Source organism: Hypanus sabinus, chromosome 18, assembly GCF_030144855.1.
Source record: "Hypanus sabinus isolate sHypSab1 chromosome 18, sHypSab1.hap1, whole genome shotgun sequence".
Classification (NCBI taxonomy): Eukaryota; Metazoa; Chordata; class Chondrichthyes; order Myliobatiformes; family Dasyatidae; genus Hypanus; species Hypanus sabinus.
In genome coordinates, this window is record NC_082723.1 from 38,115,608 (window position 1) to 38,140,729 (window position 25,122).

Genomic DNA, 25,122 nt, shown 5'->3' on the forward strand with positions numbered 1-25,122 from the left:
AGAACCAGACACTCATGCAGAGAGTTTCCAGATGTAAATAAGCACAGGCTGCATCAGCTGGAAAAGAGAGTTGTGAGTGGGGCCTGTCATATTATAAAAAGCGTTTTAGGGAGATGGCGATGCCTTCAACTGAGGGCTGCCTTGGTACCTGTTGATGCAATGCATCAGCTTTAAAGTTTTCTTCCATGATGTCAGGCTTCCTAGACTCCTTAGACTTTACTGTTCTGCAACTCTTCAACGTGTCTGCATTCTAGCCTCTTGAGCTTTTTCAGTTTTAATCAGTCCACTTTGGTGGTCATTGCTTTAATTACCAAGACAGCATGCTCTGGAATTCCCTCTCTTTATCTCCCCTTACTCCTTTAAGGTTCTTCTTAAAATCTCCATTTGTTTTTGTAATCCGTTATGTTCTGCTCCAATCTTTGTTTGACTAAACTACTTTGATATATCTTGGGATGTTTTACCACTTTAAAGATAATATAAATAATAATTGTTCATATTCTGATGACAAATCATTTGTAATTAAATCATACAGCACAGATTGTACATGAACATTACGTACCCATTTGCACCAAACCTACACTAATACCATCTTTTATTCTCCCTCTATTCCCATCAACATCCCCCCAGATTCCACAAAAGGCCCACTAACCTGCCATCCTGCACGTCTTTGGGAAGTGGGAGGACACTGGAAGACCCAAAGGGAATTCACACAATCACAGGAAGCATATGCAAACTGCACACAGACTGTTCCTGAACTCACAAATGAACCTTGGTTGCTGGAACTTGTCTAAAAAGTTCCCTCTCCCCCTCCCCCCCGTGCAGGTATTACCAGAACTGCTGAATAACCCAGTGTTTGCTGTGTCTTTTTTCTTTTCTTTTTTTTTCCTTTGTTATTCCATTATCAGGGAATTACAGTACTGGGAGCTATAGACATTAGATAATTACTAACAAATCCAATATACCGTAGGTTCAGAAGAAAATTTTTATCTGCGGAGTGGTTACATTGGGGAACCAGCTACCTCATTTCGTGGCTGAGGCAAATCACAAAAACGCAATGAAAAAAAATTTCAGTAAGTGAGATAGTAAAAATAAAATTACATGTTGATAGAAGTTGTGATGTTTATTTGTTTACTCAAGTTCAGCATAATTATTGCATTGACATGGCGTCGTAGGGTAGAATGCCCTGCCTTCCTGTTGCAAGTTCTATGTAACACTCCAAATAATTAAATTGACCTTCAGTTAAAATAAATTATGATTTTTTTTTACGCACTACAGTTATCATTGGAGACTTTACACCAGATGAACCAATTCCTCAATATTTGTGGTGTCAGGCTGCAAACTGGGGTAGGATTAGACAAATACAACTGAGCAGAAAACAACGTACTTTGTGATTTTGTGCCTTTTGGGGCTTCCAACATGAATAAGGAATCAATAAAAGATCAAAACCCACAGTTTAATCTTAAAAATGTATCCCCTCATGAAAAATGAAAGGCACGGAATGAGAAAGGGTCATTGGACCAGGGAGCCTGGTCCACCTTAAATCTTAGCATGGGGGCACACAGCTTTTTAACCTCCTCCAGCAGTCCATGCATGCTTTATTCTTTCAGCGACTCTTTTGGCTCATTTAATCACCTTCTTTAGTCCATATGCATTGTTAGCCTATCATGTGCCTAATTAAATCAGTTAACCTCTTTGTACTAAACGATGTACTCTATTCTTTTTTTATCAGAAGGATGTGGACATGGGTGGTACAGCCATCAATTATTGGCTTTCATAATTAACCAGTTGAGTCGCTTGCTACACCACACCTAGCAACTATGAAGGTAAGCTAGCCAACAATATCAAAGAGGATACCAGAAGAATTTTTAGATATATAAAGGGTAAAAGATAGATGAGAGTGGATATTGGACTGCTGGAAAATGATGCTGGGGTGGTAGAAATGGGGCAAAGAGGTAATGAATGAACTTAATAAGTATTTTGTGTCATCATCGTCATGGCAATCCCTCGAGATCGAGGATGATGGTCTTCGTTCCATTGATCTATCACAGAGTGAGGATGCCTGTGCGTGTATTTGTTTAACGTGTACTTGATGTTGCATTCCAAGAAGCACACAACACTTCACAAATCAACCAACTGATTCCATTGGCATGGAAACCATGACGATTGGAGCTGATGGATTTGTTGCAGCCTTCATCTGCCTTCACAGCCGTTGAGTTGGAAGTAACTTTGTCCGCTTGTTCCACCATTGAGGTCTTGGTTGGATTGTTCTTTGTCAGGGACCTCACCCTCGACCTTACCGCCATGGGTGACACTACCGGGAGCATAGCTCCAGACAGCATCGCCCTCAGGATCTCAGGACCACACAAGCTTTTCCACCACGACAAGGTGACAATCCATGGAGAAGAGTATTTTGTGTATTTCACAGTGGACAATACAGGCAACATGCCAGAAATTCAGAAGTATCAGGGGGCAGAACTGAGTGAAGTTGCCATTAATAGGGAGAAGGTGCTTGGGAAACTGAGAAGGTCTGAAGGTAGATAGCTCATCTGTCCAGATGGACTGCACCACGGGTTTCTGAAAGAGGTTGCTGAACAGATTGTGGAGACGTTAGTAATGATCTTTCAAAAATCACCAGATTCTGGAATGGTTCGGAGGACAGGAAGATTGCAAACGTCACTCCTCTCTTTAAGAAGGAGGGAGGCAGAAGAAAGGAAGTTATAGGCGAGTTAGCCAACCTGACTTCGGTGCCTGGGAAGATGTCAGAGTCCATTATAAGGGCGTGGTTTAAGCAGATTTGGAGGTATATGATAAAGTGGGTCAAAGTCAGCATGGTTTCCTTAGGAGGAAATCTTACCTGACAAATCTTTTGGAATTCATTGAGGAAATAACAAGCACGATAGACAAAAGAGAGTCAGTGGATGCCATTTACTTGGATTTTCAGAAGGCCTTTGACAAGGTTTCACATATGAGGCTGCTTAACAGCGTAAGAGCGCATTGTATTACAAATAAGATCAGGAAGATTGGCTGAGTTGCAGGAGGAAATGTGCTGGAACAAAAGGGACCTATTCTGGTTGGTAGCTGGTGACAAGAGATGCTCTGCAGAAGTTAATAATGGGTTCTTTTCTTTTCACATTATACGTAAACGATTTGGATAATGAAATGTTTTGGCTCTGTGGCCAAAGTTGAAGATGGTACAAAGCAGGTGGAGGGGCAGGTAGTGTTGAGGAAGCAGGGAGTCTATAGAAAGTCTTGGACAGGTTGGGAGAACGGGCAAAAAAAATGGTAGATGGAATATAGTGTAGGAAAGTGTAAGGTCATGCATTTTGGTAGAAGGAATAAAGGTGTGGACTATTCAAAAATTAGAGGTGCAGAAGGACTTGGGAGTCCTTGTGCAGGATTCCCTAAATGTTAAATTGCAGGTTGAGTTGGTAGTAAGGAAGGCAAATGCAATGTTAACATTCATTTTTGGAGAACTAGAATATAAAGACAAAAATATGATGCTGAGACTTTCTAAGGCACAGGTCAGACCATACTTGGAGTATTGTGATACTTGGATTATATGCTGGAGTTTAGAAGAATAAGGGAGGAATCTCACTGAAACCTATTGAATATTGAGAGGCCGTGATGGAGTGAATATGGAGAGGATATTCACTATAGTGGGTGAGTATAGGACCAGAGGGCACAGCCTTAGAACAGATGAGCGTGTATATATAGAACATAGATGAGGAAGAATTTCCTTAGCCAGAGGGCAGTGAATCTGTGGAATTCATTGCCATGGATGGCTGTGATGGCCAAGTCATTGAGTATATTTAAAGCGGAGTCTAGTAGGTTTCAGCCCGAAACGTCATCACTAACTCCTCCCATAGATGCTGTCTGGCCTGCAGAGTTCTGCCAGCATTTTGTGTTTTTATCTAGTAGGTTCTTGATTAGTCAGTGTATCAAAGATTACAGTGAAATAGCAGGAGAATAGGGTTGAGAGGGATAATAAATCAGTCATGATAGAATGGTGGAGCACACTCGATGGGCTGAATGAACTAATTCTTCTGTCTAATGGTCTTATGGCCATTTCTTCAAAGGGCATTTAAGGGTTAAACACATTGCAGTGTGTCTGAGGTAACAGTGAGGCCAAATTCATTTTCTTCCTTAAAGAAAATTAATGATCTGGATGTGTTTTTTAAACAAACTAGTTGCTTGAATGTCACCATACTAATAATAGCTTTAAATTATAGATTTATTTGTTTAATTCGGGGATTAAAGGTATGCAATTTTAAATTCCCCAGTACAGTAAAATGAATCCAAAATGTGTAGATACTAGAAATGCTCAGTAGGTCGGACTGCATCTGTGGAGAGAGAAACAGATCTAACACTTCAGTTAACATCTCAGAAGCAAGATCCTGACCTGAGATGTTAACTCTGTTCCTTCCCCACTGTTGCTGCCTGACCCACTGAGTATTTCCAGCATCTTTGCTTTTTAATTTACTTTCTCTGGATTACTAGTCCAGTAGTTTACCCTACACTAACATACCAGGACTTTATCTTTCTCCTCTATCTGTGTACAGTCAGCTTTATTTCAGTCTCCATCTGTTCCAAAGGAATTTGTTTTTGTCTAAGGAGGGCAGTTTGTCCAGTGAAAGTAATTGCCTAAATTCAGGTGTGACTGTGACGGTACCATTTTAATAGCAGGCACTCACCATACAATTGTACTTCACATACTTTTAATTAACAAATATTTGCCACTGTTCAGTAACCCACAACAGTCTCCTACTCGTTTTATTTACAAATCAAAAATACAATTAGCCACATGTGGCTGGCAGTTAATTGAACAACATGGACCTTGGGGATCATCATCTGGGCCCGTGCCTGGGCACGTAGTTTATCCAACAGTGAGGCAGGCAGTTAAATAAAATATTGAAAGAGCCACAAATCAGCCATAGCTTCTATGAACACACTTTTGGAATGGTGATAGGGAATTTCCATATGTTGATTCTGGCTGGAAGTGGACCACACAAAAGAATACAAGTTAGGCTTAAAACCTTGCTCACAGAATGATACCTAGGACCTTGAATAATCGAAATCATTCACCTCACACCACAAAGTTCTTTATTACCTGATCTAATACTAAACTCATTGTCATGTGATGAAGCAGTAATTGAAGTAAGAATTGGGAGATTTACAAAACACAATTTGACTTACTTTCATGTATTTTACTATATTCCACAATAGAAAAGCATTATCTTTTCAAAAACTTAGGGTATACGGATGAAATACTTATGAAATATAATATTGTGTATCTCTACTGGCCGTTATGACGCTGGCAGTTAGGGCAACAGTGAAGGACCTCCATCTCTGGCAGTGCTCAGGGCTTCTTTCGTTGTGTCAATAGCTTGGTTTTCACTACTGTCAGTCCCAGGTGGAGGCTCAGAAACGCACTCAGATGTAGAAAGATTCTTCATTGCTGTTTCCGTAACAACTTTTTTGAACGTCAGGGTTGTTCACCCTGAGCTGAACCCCTGAACCTGGAGGACTGGTGGACCACTCTTAGTCTGGTCTCTTTGGCATGGTGACCCTACCAAGAGCCAAACATAAAGCCCTTACTCCAGCCAACATACTTTAGTTCTCATGGTCATTGAGGCACAAAAGCCTCCAAACCATGGTAAGATTGTGGTCCTTTTGGAGGAATATTGTACATGCATCAGCCAATTTGTGTACAACATAGTCCCACAGATAGTTAAGTGACAATAACATCGATATGATTAGTTCAGGGACAAGTATTAGGTAACTTTCTTCCAATATTTCAAATATTACCATGTGATCTTCTGCAGTCATCTGAAAGTGTAGACAGGCTTGATTCAATATTTCACCTGAAAGTACTCTCTGCATTTATGGTTGGAGGGAAACAAAATAAAACCATTTAGGCTCCCGCAACCGGAACTGGCTCAAGGTTGACTTTTGGAAGCAGATAGATCAAATGCCTCAAACTTGGAAGCCGACAGTGAAACATGCTCTTGTAAAGAGTAAGGCTGTAAACAGTCTGGGAAAAGTAAATCCAAACATTACTTCCAATTAAACCATGACACTTGGATAAAGTGATTCACATTTGAACTAGTAAGCAACAAGTTTAGGTGGGATTCCAGAAATTTCTTTACCCACAAAGTTCGATCAACATACAATAGAGACATCCAAGTTTGTGTGTGTGTGTGTGTTAGGAAGTGTGACTATTGTGACATATTTTTGGAATGATAGTTGAGACTTTTGGGAAGTGACGTTCATTGAGCAATAAAGAGCATGGGAAATAAAGCAGTCTTGGAACATAATCAAAATGTGCATGCATGGATTTTTCTGCATGAGTATGCTATCGCAATTAACAGGCAGCTACCCTCCCAGAAGAAATCACACACAATGACGCAGAAAACAATGATCATCATTTTTAAAATTTGCATCCTTGGAATTTGTAAAGAGGATGTAGGGTCTCTGTTAAAATGATAACATCATCTTAGCTTATGCCAAAAACTCCAGCAGAGCTGTAGAGACACAAGGGAGTGCAGACACTGGAATCTGAATTTTAAAAAAGCTGCTGGAGGAACCCACACACTCTTCCCACTGGGTCCCCATTCCTGAGATTCCCCCATAACCACCCCCCAACCCATGGCTCCAACAATCATTCCACGGTGAGTCACTCAGATCACATTTCTTCCCTGTCCTGATGGTCTGAGAAACAGATTGAGTCTCCATGCTTTTCCCCACTGAGTCGCTGCCGCTTGGTTGGCTGATTAGGTACAGGTGTACCTAATAAAGTGGCCACTGTGTGTATGCTGATAGGGTGGGGATGAAATCGAACTGGTCAGCTTCTCAGCTGTAAACATCTCATAATCGACCTGCCCCTCGCTCAGACACCCCTGCTCCATTTGTAAAGACAGCAACTGATGCCACACCATCTTCAACAGAACCTAGTGAGCTGGAATGAAAGCAAGTCAAACTCAATTTTGAAGAATTGCCTAAGAAAAAGAACAAATTCAAAGTAATCTTTAGGCACTGGGGAAGCACTCGGAATGGGCTATAGATCTGGGGAAAATACGGGACAGACACTATGAGTTTGCACAAGGGTGATTCATAGTTATGATGGGGATGGTTTACTCTCAATATCTGCATCTCCTACTTTCCTTTGTTCTGCCCATTAAGGAAATAATGCAGCTATTAGGGACAAATTGATCATGCTTTGCATGTGTAATATCAGCTTGAAAGGAGATTTTTGTTTAATTACCAAAAACCACGATGAACTGAACATCCACAACCAAGCCTAGTGCACATTGCAGGTTGTAAATGCAACGGTTGACATACGCATTGCTCCTCTCTGATCTCCCGAGATCCACCTCCCCCTTGCTGCAGCTCGTCCTGATCTCTCCTGCATTCCCTGTTGCTCCCAAACCTACAAAAGTAGTCTTCTTGAATTTCCTGTAACTGATAAACATCAAAAAAATAACTTTTACAGCTAGTATAGTAAGCACCCGGGAATTGTCTAACAATCTCAAATGGCAAGTTATCAATCAGCATGAATCACTTGAATAACAGCAAAACTAATGCAAAGTCCTACCTGCCAACCCGTTCTAAGACTTTTCTGGTGAGTTTGTGACTTGCTGGAGGCACAAGTCCATATCAGAAAGGAATTTATTCAGCAAAACAACAACTCAGATTGGCCACTTTAGTACTCTGATGTACCTGCAGAGCAGCCTGATGCAATATAGTGAACAGTTCCATTTTAGCTCATAGCAAATACGCCACTTAGTGATAATACCGGGGCATGATGACCTCACATTTCTTTTCCATCAACTCCAGCAGTACATGTGTGAGTAAAGTTAACAGCTTTAATGGTGTTAGTAATCCACTTGACCATGTGCATATCCAGACTTTTTGACATCCAAACTTGCACCCTTCTTAACAATAATCACTGGATATTAAATATTAGAGCCTCATTGGTTGGATGTTTTCCCCTTCCAGCTAAGTTCAGACGAAGAGTTGTTGATGGCTTAGTTAGTGGTAATATCGGAGACACAAAGTTTTGGCTGGAATGCCGCAATACGTCTCCCCCCCCCCCCCCCCCACCGCAGACATTATATTGCAGTCCAAAGGCAGTGGTATTTTTCACATGAAATGTTAAGTCAAGATTTAAGACCCCTTTGGCTCATTGAGATGGATATGAGAGATCCCATAACACTCTTTGAAAAGCTCCTGGCCTGAATTAACAGAATTTTAAAAATATTATCAGCTTATCTTCTTATTATTGTTTGTAGAAGATATGTAAATTGATTTCTGTATTTCCCTAGCTGCAATCATTGGTGCTCTTCCAAAAAAACTTTAATTGCTATAAAGTTCTGTGAGAATTGCAAGGTTGTGAAGGATTCTATATTAATTCAAGTCTTCCTGCATTTCCTGTGTTACAATTATGACAACACTTCAAAATTACTTTGAGGACATAGAAAACACCATATTTATGCAAGTTCTTCCTTTTCTAACCAGTTCATAAAGTTTCCAATCTTAAATGATGATACAAATCACATTTTTCCCCTTCATACTAAAAGGTGTCAATTCAGCTGCATTGTGATCCCCCACCAAATTAATTCCAGTTCCAAAATGGTGGTGGAGAAAATTTGGGAGAAAACGTAAAGAAATTATTCAACTTTAAAAATGTCCACTGCAATTTGAAAAAGACTCAGCCTGGACTTTACAACAGAGACAACTTCAAATCAGAAAAGTTTTAGCGTACACTATGTGGTTCCTTTAAATAGCATAGTATTCTATTGGAGTTGCCTAGAAAAGCTGAAAGTAAAATATTGACTGCTGCTGAAGCAATAGTGTGAAGAGAAGCAATCAATACTGTGTTAAAATGCCTGAAGCATAACCCTTGTTCTAAATGCTATCTTATCTTGCTGCTGCTAATCAAAACCAGCAGGCTTGAGAAATTCTCCCAGGGAATGGATCCAAACATTTTGAAAAACACCATGAAATATCTGGCCAGTATTTCTGGAATATTCAGTGGTTTAAAGTATTTTAATAACATGCCATTTGTTTAAAAAAAGATGTTTTAATGTAGAAAAATTTGGGTAAAATAGAGGAGGGGTGATACCTAAGGGTAACTTTATTGCTATTTGCGTCCTGTAAGGACCATCACCCAATGGCAGTGTTCTCTGCCTCATTTTCCAACCCAACATTGGGAATGCTATGGTCTCAGGAATATCTGTGCAGTTGTGCATCTGCACTGCTGAAGGCAATGTTTTCCAGATGAGTCATTAAACAGAAGTCCTACATGCCCTCTCGAAGGAAAGCAGGGATTTTTTCCCACCGTCTTGTTCAAATTTATCCCATAACTAGCATTTCTGAACAACAGATTAAATGGATGTTTATCACATTGCTGTTTGTGGGGCTTCTTTGTCTAAATTAGCCACCACAATTCTAGCATTAAAAGTACTTCATTGGCCATAAAACATTTTGCACAAACTTAAGAGGGCCTAAAAGTATTCTTTACTTTCTTTTTCTAAGTGATTAAAATAAAGCATACCACACAGCCAAATGTGTAGGGTTACTGTCCATGTAATACCAACTCACAGTATGGTACGGTAGTGGCACGGTAGTGTAGTGGTTAGCACAACACTTTACAGTACAGACGACCCGGGTTCAATTCCTACAGCTAACTAAGTGGAATTTGACTATTCTCTGTGACCGTGTGGGTTTCCGCCCACAGTCCAAAGACCGACCAGTTGGCAGGTTAATTGGTTATTGTAAATTGTCCCATGATTAGGCTGGGATTAAGTCAGGGGTTGCTGAGCAGTGTGGCTCAGAGGGCCAGAAGGGCCTAATCTGTGGCACACTCAACGAATAAACAAAGACCAGAACATCCTACGTTCTGTGTCTGGATGCAAGTACAAGAAATTGACTGGAACCAACAAAAGGTATTTGTATTTGGTCTCAGTGCATTTGCATTTCCACTCCCAAATTCTTTCACATGACTCGGCTGGAAGCAGAACTAAAGGACCTGGCTGACCCACAGAAGGGCCACGCTCACCTACAGAAGGGCCAGGCTCACCCACAGAAGGGCCACGCTCACCCACAGGAGGGCCACGCTCACCCACAGGAGGGCCAGGCTCACCCACAGGAGGGCCACGCTCACCTACAGAAGGGCCAGGCTCACCCACAGGAGGGCCAGGCTCACCCACAGAAGGACCTGGCTCACCCACAGGAGGGCCAGGCTCACCCACAGAAGGGCCAGGCTCACCCACAGAAGGGCCACGCTCACCCACAGAAGGACCTGGCTCACCCACAGAAGGATCAGACTCACCCACAGGAGGGCCACGCTCACCCACAGGAGGACCAGGCTGATCCACAGAAGGGCCTGGCTCACCCACAGGAGGGCCAGGCTCACCCACAGAAGGGCCAGGCTCACCCACAGAAGGGCCACGCTCACCCACAGAAGGACCTGGCTCACCCACAGAAGGATCAGACTCACCCACAGGAGGGCCACGCTCACCCACAGGAGGACCAGGCTGATCCACAGAAGGGCCAGGCTCACCCACAGGAGGGCCAGGCTCACCCACAGAAGGGCCAGGCTCACCCACAGAAGGGCCACGCTCACCCACAGAAGGACCAGGCTCACCCACAGGAGGACCAGGCTCACCCACAGGAGGACCAGGCTGATCCACAGGAGGGCCAGGCTCACCCACAGAAGGACCTGGCTCACCCACAGGAGGGCCAGGCTCACCCACAGAAGGGCCAGGCTCACCCACAGGAGGGCCAGGCTCACCCACAGAAGGACCAGGCTGATCCACAGGAGGACCAGGCTCACCCACAGGAGGACCAGGCTGATCCACAGGAGGACCAGGCTCACCCACAGGAGGGCCACGCTCACCCACAGAGCATCCAGGCTCACCCAACATCACGTCCTAATGTAAATGATCATATAGACCTGTGCAAATTGACAACACCTGCATTGCGACAATGACTCCACTTCAAAATAACTCCATTAACTCAAAATGCTGGAGGATCTCAGCAGGTCAGGCAGCATCTATGGGAAAGAGTAAACAGTTGAAGTTTTGGGCTGAGACACTCCTTCAGGAACTTCATCCATTAGTTGGGATCATTGGGAGAAGTCAGAGAGTGGTAGTGGAGGATTGATTCTCTGAGTGGAGGCCTGTGACTAGTGGTGTGCCTCAGGGATCAGTGCTGGGTCCATTGTTATTTGTCATCTATATCAATGATCTGGATGATAATGTGGTAAATTGGATCAGCAAATTTGCTGATGATACAAAGATTGGAGGTGTAGTGGACAGTGAGGAAGATTTTCAAAGCTTGCAGAGGACTTGGACCAGCTGGAAAAAAGGGCTGAAAAATGGCAGATGGAGTTTAATACAGACAAGTGAGAGGTATTGCACTTTGGAAGGAAAAACCAAGGTAGGACATACAAGGTAAATGGTAAGGCACTGAGGAGTGCTGTAGAACAGAGGGATCTGGGAATACAGATACAAAATTCCCTAAAAGTGGCGTCACAGGTAGATAGGGTCGTAAAGAGAGCTTTTGGTACATTGGCCATAAATCAAAGTATTGAGTATAAGACTTGGAATGTTATGGTGAGGTTGTATAAGACATTGGTGAGGCCGAATTTGAAGTATTGTGTGCAGCTTTGGTCACCTAATTACAGGAAGGATATTAATAAGGTTGAAAGAGTGCAGAGAAGGTTTACAAGGATGTTGCTGGGACTTGAGAAACTGAGTTACAGAGAAAGGTTGAATAGGTTAGGACTTTATTCCCTGGAGTGTAGAAGAATGAGGGGAGACTTGATAGAGGTATATAAAATTATGATGGGTATAGATAGAGTGAATGCAAGCAGGCTTTTTCCACTGAGGTTAGGGGAGAAAAAAACCAGAGAACATGGGTTAAGGGTGAAGGGGGGAAAGTTTAAAGGGAACATTGGGGGGGGGGTGCTTCTTCACACAGAGAGTGGTGGGAGTGTGGAATGAGCTGCCAGATGAAGTGGTAAGTACAGGCTCACTTTTAACATCTAAGAAAAACTTGGACAGGTACATGGATGACAGAGGTATGGAGGGATATGGTCCAGGTGCAGGTCAGTGGGACTCGGCAAAAAAATGTTTCAGCACAGCTAATAAGGGCCAAAAGGCCTGTTTCTGTGCTGTAATGCTCTATGGTTCTAGTTCTGAAGCATTTTGAAATATCCTGACGTTCAAAGTGACTTTGTGAAGGACCCTGAATTAAAGTGCATTCCTGTTTCTTTTATCAGCAGCAGAACTAAAGGGAATCAACTGTCAGAAGAAAAACATTTTTTTCATTGCCAAGAATTTCTTTTTTTGTTATCAATTTTAAATATGTTGACATATCTTTCCAACTAAACTGGCAATGGGAAAAGCTCCAAGAGAGAAAATAGACCATTTAAAATCTGTTTGCATTTCTCTACTGGTTTGAATAAAGGGAAATAGATACAACCCTCCCAGATCTGAAGGGATCTCCAGGATATTGACCGAGCATGCAAAGGATCTCTTTTCATCCTCTAAAGATGCATAACAGTGGTTCTAATAGGAGGAGAGAAATTCAGGACAATGAGAAGAATTCCCCTACTTATTTTTTTGAGAGGGCATCTGGGGCTTGTGTTTAATGACTAGTCTAAGAGATGTTACATTCAGCAGTGCCACCTCAGGACTGCCCTTATTTTCTTAAGTTACTGTGTTCCCAGTGTTGTATGTATTACATTCAATCTACTTGTAGAATCACGGAATCACCTCTCCTCACCCATGTCAATTATGATGCACATCTTTACTGGCCTGATTTGCCTGCATTAGGCCAGATCCCTGCGGGTTTTTCCTGTCCAGGTACCTACCCAAATCTTAAAATATTCAGTTTTAATTTTCTCACAAATAATGGATTCCATGGCATTGTAATATTTTACACTTGTCTGTGTGCCCAAATTTAGAGATCATAAATATAAAGTAGATAAACATTTACAATTACAGCACCGTGCAAAAGTCTTTGGCACATAATATGTATATACCCAGGGTTCCTTAGACTGTTGCACATACTGTACTTGTCAACATGGAGCAGAAAGCCAGTTTGTAAATATGGCAGGAGTAAAGGATGGTGAGGAGGACTGTGGGACAGGTGGCAGAGAAGGAGTGCCTGGGGTAGGGAGTGGCACAGGTGCAGACATACCCAGCCCTGACACACCAGGCAAGTTGATCTGGTTCCAAACAGTCGGTTTCTTGATCATTACAGAACATCTCTCCGGTGCTTCCCACTCCCTCCCCTTTACCCAACCATGATTTCTCTGTTCATCCTCGATAGAGACCCATATCAAATCAGGTTTATCACCACTCACATATGTCATGAAATTTGTTTTTTTTGATGGCAACAGTACAGTGTGATACTTAAAATTATTATAGTATTGTGCAAAAGTCTTAGGCTCCCTAGCTTGATATATAATGTATAATGTGTGTTTGTGTGTACATATGTATGTATGTATCTATATATAAATAAACAAACAAACAAATAAATAAATAAGACTTTTGCATACTTCTGTACATAGTGACACCACAGAAGTAGTTTACAATCGATAAACTACTTAGGAAGTGGAAGTACTAGACAAAGAGAAAGTGGTAGGCAGCTGGTTGATAGTGACTGACCTGTCTGTTTTTGCAGTGTTGATTGGGGGATGCGTATTGGTCATGTGAATGGGAATAATTCCCTTTCTCTGAAGAACAGTATTATGGGTTCTTTTATGTCCATCCCGGTATTTAACACTGCAGGCCATCACAAAAGCAGCCATCCATCTCTGACTGGAGTGTCAGCCTAGGTCCTTGAGCTCGACTCAGTGGAGTAGAAAGTAAAATCTAGAAACTTTCTCAGAACCGCAGCAGAACCACCATCTGAGCTACCATTTGATACCCAAATAGTCACTAATACATTCAATAAAAGAATTCAGAAGGAATTTTACCAAGAGAATGATAGAAGTATATAACTTATTACCATATGGTTTGGTTGAGGCGAAGAGCATAGAAATATTCTAGGGTCAGAAAGATAAGTGAATCAGGTGATAGTTTAGCTGAAAAACATGAAGGAAGATTTGCTTAGAGGATAAGCATGGGTACAAACCAGTCTGATCATTAGAATAAAAAAATTAAGAACATTATAAATTTTTTAGCCCTTCTCAAGCATATGGAAATGTTTTACAGCCAATTACGTATTTTTAAGCGGTAAATACAGTGGTCAATTTGGACAAACTGGTTTCAATATTGTAAACTCTATATAATTTTGCATATAACTCCTTAAGAGTTTATTTTAAAATAATGGGTGCACCCTATGACTGGTCAGTACATTACCCAGTGCCACCAGTGCAATTCATTTGGTTTCACGAGCCCATCCACTCATCTTCACCATTGGTAACAATGTTTCCACCATGAGGAACTGTATCAATGCATCACCCAGGGTTATAATGAGTCAGTCCCTAAATGGCTGACAGGGTCAAAGCATTGGATAGTATTAAGCTAAGCATGATCTGTGATAAGCTATTTGTGAGGTGCATTTAGCCTCAGTCCTTCCTGGCTCAGGAAGAAAAGCTCAGCCAGAGCTCCTGATCGCTGTCCAGTAGTTAGTGTGGTGGCTGCTGCAGGTACTTTGAGAAATGAGAATCAGTGCTAGAAGTGAATTAGATATTGGAACGCAGAGAAACATTTCAAAATCTGCCAAACAGCAAAGCTGTAGGTGTGGAAAACAGTGGGGATCACGTCAGGTTCAGATGAAGAAGACAAAGAGAAGCTGTTCCTATTTGCTGAGGGTACAAGAGCTAGGGAATACCATGATTTGGGCTTGTAGTGCCAGGGATATGAAGAAGAAGTCAACAAGTGCTAATGGCCTGGATCTCACTGCAGAGGACATTGGTGGAAGAGATGGCGATCAATAATTTCTGAAGGAAAGTAGGGTGGATACTTTAGGGAAGTGTACTCGAGGGGCTGTGAATAGCTCTGAATGGACTCCTCTCCATGGAGCAGCATGGGCTCAATGGGCAGAATGGCCTCCTTTGTTCATAATGTCTCTCTGTCACTATTTTCATTCTTTCATTAAAGCTCTGATAACAAAATAAAGACTCAATTGGCTGCAACGACCTTTGTGTTAGAGGACTTTAATAAGGTTAACCAGTCCCTTCGCAACACCTCATTCTTTTTCCGGGATGAAGATGCTCTTAAGTTGAACACTTTTTAACTCTGCTCACTTTCTCCAGGTTAAAGGTATAACAACAGAAACTATGACCACACCTTCTGTTGTCTATGTGGAACACTCTCAGTTCAATTCAAGCCCCTGCCTCCATTTTTTCCAATTACATTGCCAACTATTAAGTGCTGTTACCTCCTTATGGACCTCAAATACTTCATTACTTTTGGTGTCATTTTCTGCCATACTTGTATTTCCACTTGGTGAAAAGCCTGTCTGCCTCTCCCTTCCCCTTCCTGACATCTATATCAACTCTCCAAGAGACAGACCTCAAAGATTCGTTATAGGCTCATTGTCTCTCACAGAGAAAAGTCAACAAATCTGCCTGTATATTTCTGTTTCAATTATTTTTCCTTTACCGTCTCCATTGCTAGTTGATAGAGTTTGGTCTGCACCCTACAATGGGTATCCCTCCTGTTCTGTCCACCTCTCCCTCTTATACTGGTTTCTTACTTTCTCTGACTTGAACTGTTAGCTTGCTATCTCTTCCCCAATGGTGCTCCTTGATTTGATAAGAAGTTCTGACATCTTCGTCTTTTGGTTTGGACCTTTAGCATCCTCAGTGTTTTTGGACTTCTATAAATGGAGTTTCCTTCTCCTTTTTCATTGTTATGGTCTGCTGATGTTTAGCTCAGGCATGGCCAGTTTAGTAAGGTGCTGGAGGGAAACTATTTAGAGCCAACAAGAGGAATCAACATCGTTCATCATGAAATGGTTAATGATGGAAGCAGAGTAAGGCAGGAGCTAGTGTGCAATGGGTTTATTGCCATTTAACTATATACATCTATACCATCAAATGAGACAACATTTCTCCAAACTGGGGTTTTAAGAAATAGGAGTAAGAGTAGGCCATCCGGCCCATCGAGCCTGCCCCGCCATTCAATAGGATCATGGCTGATCTGTCTGTAAACAGCTCCATCTACCTGCCTTTTCCCCATAACGCTTAATTCCCCTACTATGTAAAAACCTATCTAACTGTTTCTTAAATATATTTAGTGAAGAAGTCTCAACTGCTTCCCTGGGCAGAGAATTCCACAGATTCACCACTCTCTGGAAGAAACAGTTTCTCCTCATCTCCGTCCTAAATCTTCTCCCCTAACACATAACACACACATAACACCAAATAACTTATGAAAGTATGGAAAAGACTGTTTCCCATCCTAACCATTCTTGCTTTAATAGATTGGAGTTTCTTGTCTTATGGTAGAAAGTTAAAGAGGCTGCTGGATGGATGGTTGGGATCCTTAATAATACTAAGGGCCCTGCGTACACAGTACTCCTGAGAAATGTCCCCATTGGATAGTAGGGAGACTCCTAAGATCCTCCGATCTAGTGTCCATATCTGAAGTTCTAGAAGCTGAAGCTTCCTGAAACCATTGTTCCAGAGGTATATGGATTTGTCTGGATAGAAAGGAGTAGCTAGTGTAAAGTGGAATAATTCTGCATTACAGTGGAAAGATTATGACTGGCAGGGAAGGTTTCTACCATGTGGGAGCTCAGTCAGATGAATCCCAGAAGGAAAAAGGTCATGTGGAAGATCAGTACTCCACTGTGAAGTCTATGAGAGATGAATACCTTCCAACCACTGAGTAGGCTGCATTTGAAGAATTCCCATATGTGTGCGACAAGGTTGGACTTTCTGTAGCAGAGGTGATAAGAGCTTCATATTATTTTTCTGACTCCCCACTCTTGCACCTTTGTCTCAGATTTATCTTTATCCAAATTCTTTCCTATTGTGTGGTTTAGTCTCCATTTCCTCCAAATGCAAAGATTATAGTGAAGCTGGTGCGACTCGTCCTACCCCGTTATGAAGTTCTGCAGCTGTTGCTTTCATTTGTCGACACAAGTCTATGCAGGAGGTGGATCAAAGGCTTTCATAGTTTCCCTTGATCATCTGAAGGGAAAAACTATCCTTAGAAACTTTCAGGCACATTACTGGGTGACATATGATACTTTCGATCAAAGCGTTCACCCAGCCAAGGGAGAAAATTATAATAGCTTGTTTTGATTCTGGAGTCAGTCCATTCAGGGGAGAAGTTAAGACAGAAAGTTTTGCATTTATACTGCAGTTTTCACAACCCCAAGCCTCCCACCCTCATCTCGCACAATAAATATGAAAAGCTCATTGATAACTGTCAGTAAATATTGAGACCATTTGATCAGGTGATCATTCAAATTTGATCCATTCCCCTGGCCCACCAGGACAAACTTCTGATCTTCCTCATATCCCTAATGTTGCTGTGTGAATGAATTCACCAGAGAAAACTGCTGGTAGACACAAAGCAGCTTCTTCATTGGAGAAAACAAAGTACAGCAGGTATCATATGGAGACGCTTTCGGTCAAAAGGCCTTGCCGGCCCAATGTGGGGCTCGATATCTTATGTGCCATAGGTCAAAGGACAATTCCATGTCTAGAATGAGTGGACAATGCTTTCTTTGAACATGCGACCTTCACACCTCCTGATTTGCATCCACATCACAGCCGTCCAAATGAATTTTAATCAGCATCGTCTGGTCTGGGATTCACTGCATTGCTCAGAACTGCACTCCAAATTAAATCCACAATACATATTCAGGTGTGAAGACTGGTAGCTAAAATCAATTGCTAAATGTGTATGTCCTAAACCCAAAAATCATTCTTACACCTAAATATGCATTTTCTGCTCTTTCTCTTCTCTCAACATTCTTTCTCTGAGCTTTCTTCCTGCTCCCTCGAGCGACATATCCAATAACTCAACCTTCCTGTCGTCTGAGTGGCTGATGGAGCAGTGGCACTTCACAAGGCGACAGGATATAGGCAGGTTTAGGTCTGCTGGAGCCCAAAACCATTTGAGACTGTGACTGTTTATCTGGGATGGCGACATTTAGGTTAGTCAGTATTTGGAAAGCCGCCTTTGTGGTGCGTCTTTCGATATACGATGAAGCAGTATCATGCTAGAACTGGGGTTGCGAACTCTGGTTGAGTAATCTCACGATCACCGAGCGGTAGCCATTGCACCTCCCACCATCCTCACTATGCACCAGCTGGAAGGTGAGCTCACTGTTAAATCATTCATTTGGATGACTCTTGACCAGCTGACAAAAAAATATCTTACTCATCTCCAATATTTATCCAGTATACACAATAAAATGCAAAAATTCAAAGCAAATATATAAAAGGCATGTAACTGCCCCTCCCCATGATTGATTCCCTTGGTTGCTGTGTTGATTAATCGTCAGTTCCTGGTGAGACCAGGACAATCCTAGAAGCTTGACAACCCTATCTGTTCCTCTGCTGCTAACTGTGGAACAATTATTCATAGCGCTCAACTTGACGTGCTTGCAACAGGGACTTCTGCAATCCTACATTCTCACATATTGATCCTCAGTGAAGTACAGCATAGTGAGACAATCCAGCCAGGCAGCTCGATAACTCTGCCTATTTATTGATCCCAACAAAGGGCCCATCAGTACATCAGGATTCCCAGAACAGAACCTGGCTCATCCAGCACTTTGCACACTCATGCAAAAAAAAGCTCTTTTATTGTTCCTGCATACCTTGCCGTGATTCTTTCTCTGTTTCGCATTGTGTGAATGCAAGGGAATATTAACGAGCATAATGAACGTGCTTGCATATTTTGAACAGAAATTTGAATGGGAAATGCTTTCTCTTTGCTTTATTGAAGGAGGTAATGTGCTGAGACGCTGGTCCACAGCTGATGACAGCTGTCTGGTACCTCACCGAATGTATGTGTGCAAAATGTCATTAGTCCATTCAGCCCTGAGGGTACAACTGAACTGAAGCAGATCCACAAAAAGAGAGAATGGCATTGCACTTATATAGGACCTTTTGTGACCTTTCATGACCTCAGGATGTCTCCATTTCCGGCCAATGAGGTTCCATATTTATGAGGTGTTGTCACTGCTATAATGCAAGGCAAGGAGGGAACCAACAATTGTGCATCAAGGTGCCACAAACAGCAGAGTGACGCTGACCAGATTATTTTCCTTAGTAACGTTGGATGAGGAGTAAATATTGGCTGAAATGTTAAATAAAATCCCGTGCACCTTTGCTGTTAAAATCTCAGCAGCAGATTTTATTTCTGTGCTAGTGGGTAAAATTGCAGAAAGCAAACGACTAGTCTGCTCTGCATCTTTCCCTGATTTTTATTTGCGTTGAATTTACACAAAATGGTGAAGTAAAACTGCTTTGTTATCATTCGCAAAGAGCTAGCTTCTACCTTTCAAGCAGGATGCTTGTAATACGTGCACATATTGTATAGAGAACCCATCAATATTTTTTCTTTACAACTTTCTTACCTTCTCTCCCACCTGTAAGAATATTACGAAATACGCCTAAGTAGGTTTGCTGCACCATTCTATAGGGTCACCTCAACCTTAACTCCAACAATCTGTCAAACATGCGTAGTGGTTAGCACAACGGTTTATGGTACTGGTGACCCGGGTTCAATTCCCGCTGCTGACTGTAAGGAGTTTATATGTTCTCCCCGTGACCGCTTGGGTTTCGTCTGGTTTCCTCCCAATGTCCAGTTGGTAGGTTAATTGGTTACTGTAAATAGTCCTGTGGTCAGGTTAGGGTTAAATCGGGTGATTGCTCGGCAGCATGGCTCGAAGGGCTGGAAAGGCCTATTCCGCGCTGTATCCCAATCAATCAATCAATATCACCAGAAGATCCAAGTAATGCTTAGCTTGGAAGACAGCATTTGTGGAGAGAGAGGATTAGCATTTTAAAAACACAAGAGATTCTGTAGATGCTGGAAATCCAGAGCAACACACACAAAGTGCTGGAGGAACTCAGCAGGTCAGGCAGCATCCATGGAAATAAGTAAACATGACATTTTGGGCTAAGACCCTTCATCAGGAGTGTTTCAGTCTCTTTTCAGTAAAGCTGTCTAATAATTCCCTGAGCTGTCTGAGGCATTAACTTTGTTTCTCTCTCTGCAGATACTGCCTGACTCACCGAGAGTTTCCAGAATGTGTTTTTCAAATTTCAGATTCCTTGCTTCTGTAGTATTTTATATTATCCATAAGATCCAGGAGCAGAGTTAGGCCATTTGGCCCATCAACTTTGTTCCTCCAATTTATCATGGCTGATCCAATTCCCTTTCAGCCCCTGTCTCTTGCCTTCTACCTGTATCCTTCATGCCTGACTAATTAAGAATCTGTCAACTTCTGCCTTTAATATACCCAATGACTTGGCCCCCACAGCCTCACTCGGCAACAAATTCCACAGATTCACCACTCTCTGGCTAAAGAAATTCCTCCTCATCTCCATTCTAAAAGGGCGTCCCTCTATTCTGAGGCTGTGTCCTCTGGTCCTAGACTCCCCCACCATAGGAAACATCCTCTCCACATCACTCTATCTAGGGCTTTCAGCATTCGATAGGTTTCAATGAGTTCCCCCCTCATCCTTCTGAATTTCAGTGAGTACAGGCCCAGAGCCATCAAACACTTCATATGACAAGTCTTTCAATTCTGGAATCATTTTCCTTTGAACTCTCTCCAGTGTCAGCACACCCCTTCTTAGATAAGGGGCCCAAAACTGCTCACAATACTCCAAGTGAAGCCTCACCAGTGGTTTATAAAGCCTCAACATTACATCCTTGCTTTTATATTATGGAGGTATGTGGGCAGCCATGCCTACAAGAGTAGAGAAATCCAAAGATTCACAGTCTTTTCAAGCGATGAAATATTCTTTTGGGAGGCTTAAATGCTTTTCTGACACTGAAAACATTTGAGAAGGAGACTGCGACAATTACCCTTTAATTCCAGTTTCTGCCATCAGTAGAAACCACTTACCGGTAACCAACATGCTAAACGTCATTTCATTCCTGGAGCCCGGAACTAGGGAGTACATGCCAGGACGTTATTTGCATCCATTCCCAAAGCTGCAAGCACCAAAGCAGCTTGTATGAATTGGATGCCTTCAAATTCCCATGATGTACACCCATTCGGGGAAGGCCAGGTTGTGGACTTGACCCTGCATTTCGGCCAAATGACCATTCCTCAAGTATCAGTTCTGAAGTTGGCACCGATCCCTTACGGCGTGCAATTAGAGACAAATACTCATTCTGAAATTAGCACTGTTCTCTCTCAGCAAAGTTAGAGACAGAGTAAATCTTCCTCTTCAAGTTTCTGTGAAACACTTCTGAGGTAGATGCAATGCATTGAAATAGAGAATACATTTCCCTCACACTACCACTAAACTCTCCCATGGCAGTTACTGGGTGAATTAGAAACAGAGTATGACTCACTCTGTGCTGCCCTATCTCGCAGGGTAGCTACAGAATAGGAGCTAAGGCTCCACCAATTTATCTTAATTTTTCCAACCCTCTTATATTTACATATTTCTAGTCTCTCTGCAAGTTTGCCAAGTTGCGGTGAATGATGGAGCCCACCTGCCTGAACTAACCAAACGTAGGACTTGACAGCCAGGTTTTTGTCCTCTCATCAGACTGTAGTTTGGAACATAGCTTCTGCAAGAGAAATGACATTTAGAACTCACTGCTATCTTTTCTTTAAGCTTTTTTCGATGGTATACAGATTTTACTTTAAGTGAGTACAGAGTGATTGATTAACCACGTGCAGTGGGAGTGTATCGACTGGCTGCATTGCTGCCTGGTGTGGGAACGCCAATGCCTTTGAGCAAAAAATCCTCCAGAAGGTGGTAGATTCAGCCCTGTACCTCACGAGTAAAGCCAACCCAACCATTCAGCACATGAAACGTTGTTGTAGGAAGGCAGCATCCATCATCAAAGATTGTCACCACCCAGGCCATGCTCTTTTCTCGTTGCTGCCATCAGGTAGAAGGTATAAGAGCCTCAGGACTTGCACCCCCAGGTTCAAGAACAGTTACTACCCCTCAACTAACCTTGAACAAAAGAGGATAATTGGATTCATTTATCAGGATGTTCCCAGACCAACAGTCTCACTTTGAGGACATTTTGTCTTGTTGTTTATTGTTATTTGTTTGTATTTGCATTTGCCCTGTTTGTTGTTTTCTATGCTCTACTTGCTCTTTTATTGATCCTGTTCACAGTTACTATTCTATAGATTTGCTGAGTATGCTCGCAGGAATAAGAATCCCAGATTTGTATGTGCTGACATATATTGTATGTACTCAGATAATAAAATTTATTTTGAACTTTTGAACTTACCTGTTGTCCAACCGCTTGCCAAATCAGTAAATGTTAACCACAGTTCTTACCTAGTTTCGTCCCACTCCACAGTGAGTTGCCAGACCTCACTGGGGGCCATGGTAGGTTGATACAATTGACGTCAATACTCCTGAACAAGAGCAAAATTAAAGCATGTTGAGTTAATAGCTGATCACAGTATAGTAGCCAATTTGGGACCAGTGTACTACCAAAGACTGACCAAGGAACTATGGCTGTATGGGAAGGTGTGGAAAACAGCAGCACCTTTGAATAAATTAAAGACGCAGTACCTGCTTGCTTATTACAGACTTACCCATAAGCTGTTCTCTTTTCTAGGACGTTTTATGCCTGAATGAGATTATCAGCATCATGACAACATTGATCGTCCTCTTCTGTCACGTTCCCTGGTCAATCGGAAGGAGACACAAGGAAGATTTTTTTTCCCAAATGAGTCACCAGGGTATTAAATGCCAACTGGACACAAGTTATTTCCTGGTTACAATGTATCACTTGACTATAAAATATCCCTAGGATATAAAGCATTGCCTGGTTATACAATACATGTGAGTGCAGGGAAGGCAATTGCACATTGCTTGACTATAGTATGAAATAAAAATAAAACTCCCCTAGCATTGGTTAGACACAGAGTGTAACACCTTTTAGTATATCCTATGAAATATTCTTGAATGAGGTAAAATATGATTAGTTATGGGGTAACACATAAAATATAGCCATGTATTTTGGCTACTATAGCATTTATACATTTTGTGTGTGTTGCTTGGATTCCCAGCAGCTGCAGATTCTCTATAGGGTAAAATTCTTCTGCACCATTGGCTGCAGTGCACTTAGCTGCTGTGCACCAGCCATGGTTCGTCTGGAGAGATTTTACTTCTGAACCAGAAGGTTTGGATTCAAGTCCTAAGACAGAGCCTTGAGCACAAAAATCCAGGCTAATATCCAGTGCAGGATTGAATACATGGAAGGGGCCAGCTTTAGAAACAGTTTGATCTTTGATGGACACAGAATATCTTAGTGCGCTAATTTGAAGATAATAAAAAATCTCCCCGATGTTTTGGCCAATGTTTACCCCTCACTCACCCAAAAACAAACTGCCCAGCTGGTCACCATCACAATAATATCTAAGAGAATTGGCCACACCACTACACCACAAGATACACTTAAAACATACCTGAATGACTTTGAAGCCTGTGGGATATTCTGTGGTTGTGAGTGAAAGTCTTTTCTTTTAATTAATCTTTATTTTATTTTTAATTTCATCAATGCTGCATGGGTATATTTCTTTTATTTCTCATAAATGCCATTCCATAACCATTCAACAGCCGAAAATACAGAATCAAACTTATAACATGCAATTCTCCCTACATGAGGTTGAAATCCATTAAGGTTTAAATTTAATAAAGTTTTCTAGAACAGTGGGTCACAATCTCAAAGGTGTTGGCTGTTTTGAATTAAAATGAGAAGAAATTTCTTTGGGGGTAGTGGATCATATCCAAGAGGACGGAATTGATAAAGACAAAAGAAATTGTGAAGATGCTGGAACACACACACAAAGTGCTGGAGGAACTCAACAGGTCAGGCAGCATCTATAGAAATGAATAAACAGTCAATTTTTCACACGGAGACTCTTTTCCGGACTGGAAAGTAAAGGGGAAGATGCCAGAATAAAAAAGCAGAGGGAGGGGAAGGAGGCTAACTGGAAGGTGATAGGTGAAGCCAGGTGGGTGGGACAGGGAAAGGGCTGGAGATGAAGGAATCTGATAGGAGGTGAGTGTGAACCATAAGAGAAAGGGAAGGAGGAGGGATACCGGGGTGGGGGGGCATCAGTAGGTAGGCAAGAAGTGGTTAGAGGCCAAAAAGAGGAATAGAAGAGGAGGGGAGAGGGAATAATTTTTTTTAACTGGAAGAAATCAATATATATGCCATCAGGTTGGAGGCTACCCAGACAGAATACAAGGCATTGCTCCTCAACCCTCATTGAGGCACAAAAGCAGACCGTGGACTGACATATCGGAATGGGAATGGGAAACAAAGTTAATATGTTAGGCCACTGCGATGTTCCACTTTTGGCAAATATAGAGCAGAGGTGCTCGACGAAGTGGTCTCCCAATTTGCGATAGGTCTCACCGATGTAGAGGAGGCTGCATTGCGAGCCGCGGATAAAATAGACGACCCCAGCAGATTTGCAGGTGAACCACTGCCTCACCTGGAAGACTGCCTGGGGCCCTGAATGGGCAGGTGCAGCACGACGGCCGCTTGCAGGAAGGGACCAGTTCCGGTGGGAGATTAGTGGCGAGGCCTGAACGGATAGGCGAATCATGGAGGGGTGACCCCCACACAAAGCAGAGAGTAGGATGGGGGGAGATAAATATGTGTTTGGTGGTGGGGTCCCTTTGGAGATGGCGTAAGTTGCAGAGAAGGATGTGATGATAAAGGCAGTAGGGTGGGTTTCAGGGCATGGGGAAACCAAGTGAAGTGCTGCTGAGAGAAAGGATCAGCCAATTGGATAACAGAGGAGGTATGAGGATCAAATAGCTCTTCTGCTTTCTGTTTAGTATGTTATTGATACATCTATAAATATTATGTTAAGACCAGCTGCTTAAATGAGACATATTAACTTTCTGGTTAAATTCCTTGTGTGGTTACAGATTGGCTGGTCAAGGGAAAGGAAATGTTACACTGATGT

At 42.2% G+C, this 25,122-nt stretch overlaps 2 long non-coding RNA genes across 2 annotated transcripts in view; one reads left to right on the forward strand and one right to left on the reverse strand.

Annotated features, from left to right (window-relative positions):
* Positions 1 to 22,827, reverse strand: part of LOC132407518 (uncharacterized) — a 34,420-nt gene extending 11,593 nt beyond the window's left edge. Inside the window, exons 1-2 of the long non-coding RNA XR_009516492.1 lie at positions 22,732 to 22,827; positions 22,469 to 22,548 (exon numbers count right to left, since the gene is read on the reverse strand). This is a non-coding gene — a long non-coding RNA (uncharacterized LOC132407518). The remainder of the gene's footprint in view (positions 1 to 22,468; positions 22,549 to 22,731) is intronic.
* LOC132407517 (uncharacterized) overlaps positions 1 to 22,893 on the forward strand; it is a 32,071-nt gene extending 9,178 nt beyond the window's left edge. Inside the window, exons 2-3 of the long non-coding RNA XR_009516491.1 lie at positions 1,730 to 1,823; positions 22,755 to 22,893. This is a non-coding gene — a long non-coding RNA (uncharacterized LOC132407517). The remainder of the gene's footprint in view (positions 1 to 1,729; positions 1,824 to 22,754) is intronic.
* The last annotated feature ends 2,229 nt before the right edge of the window (positions 22,894 to 25,122 follow it).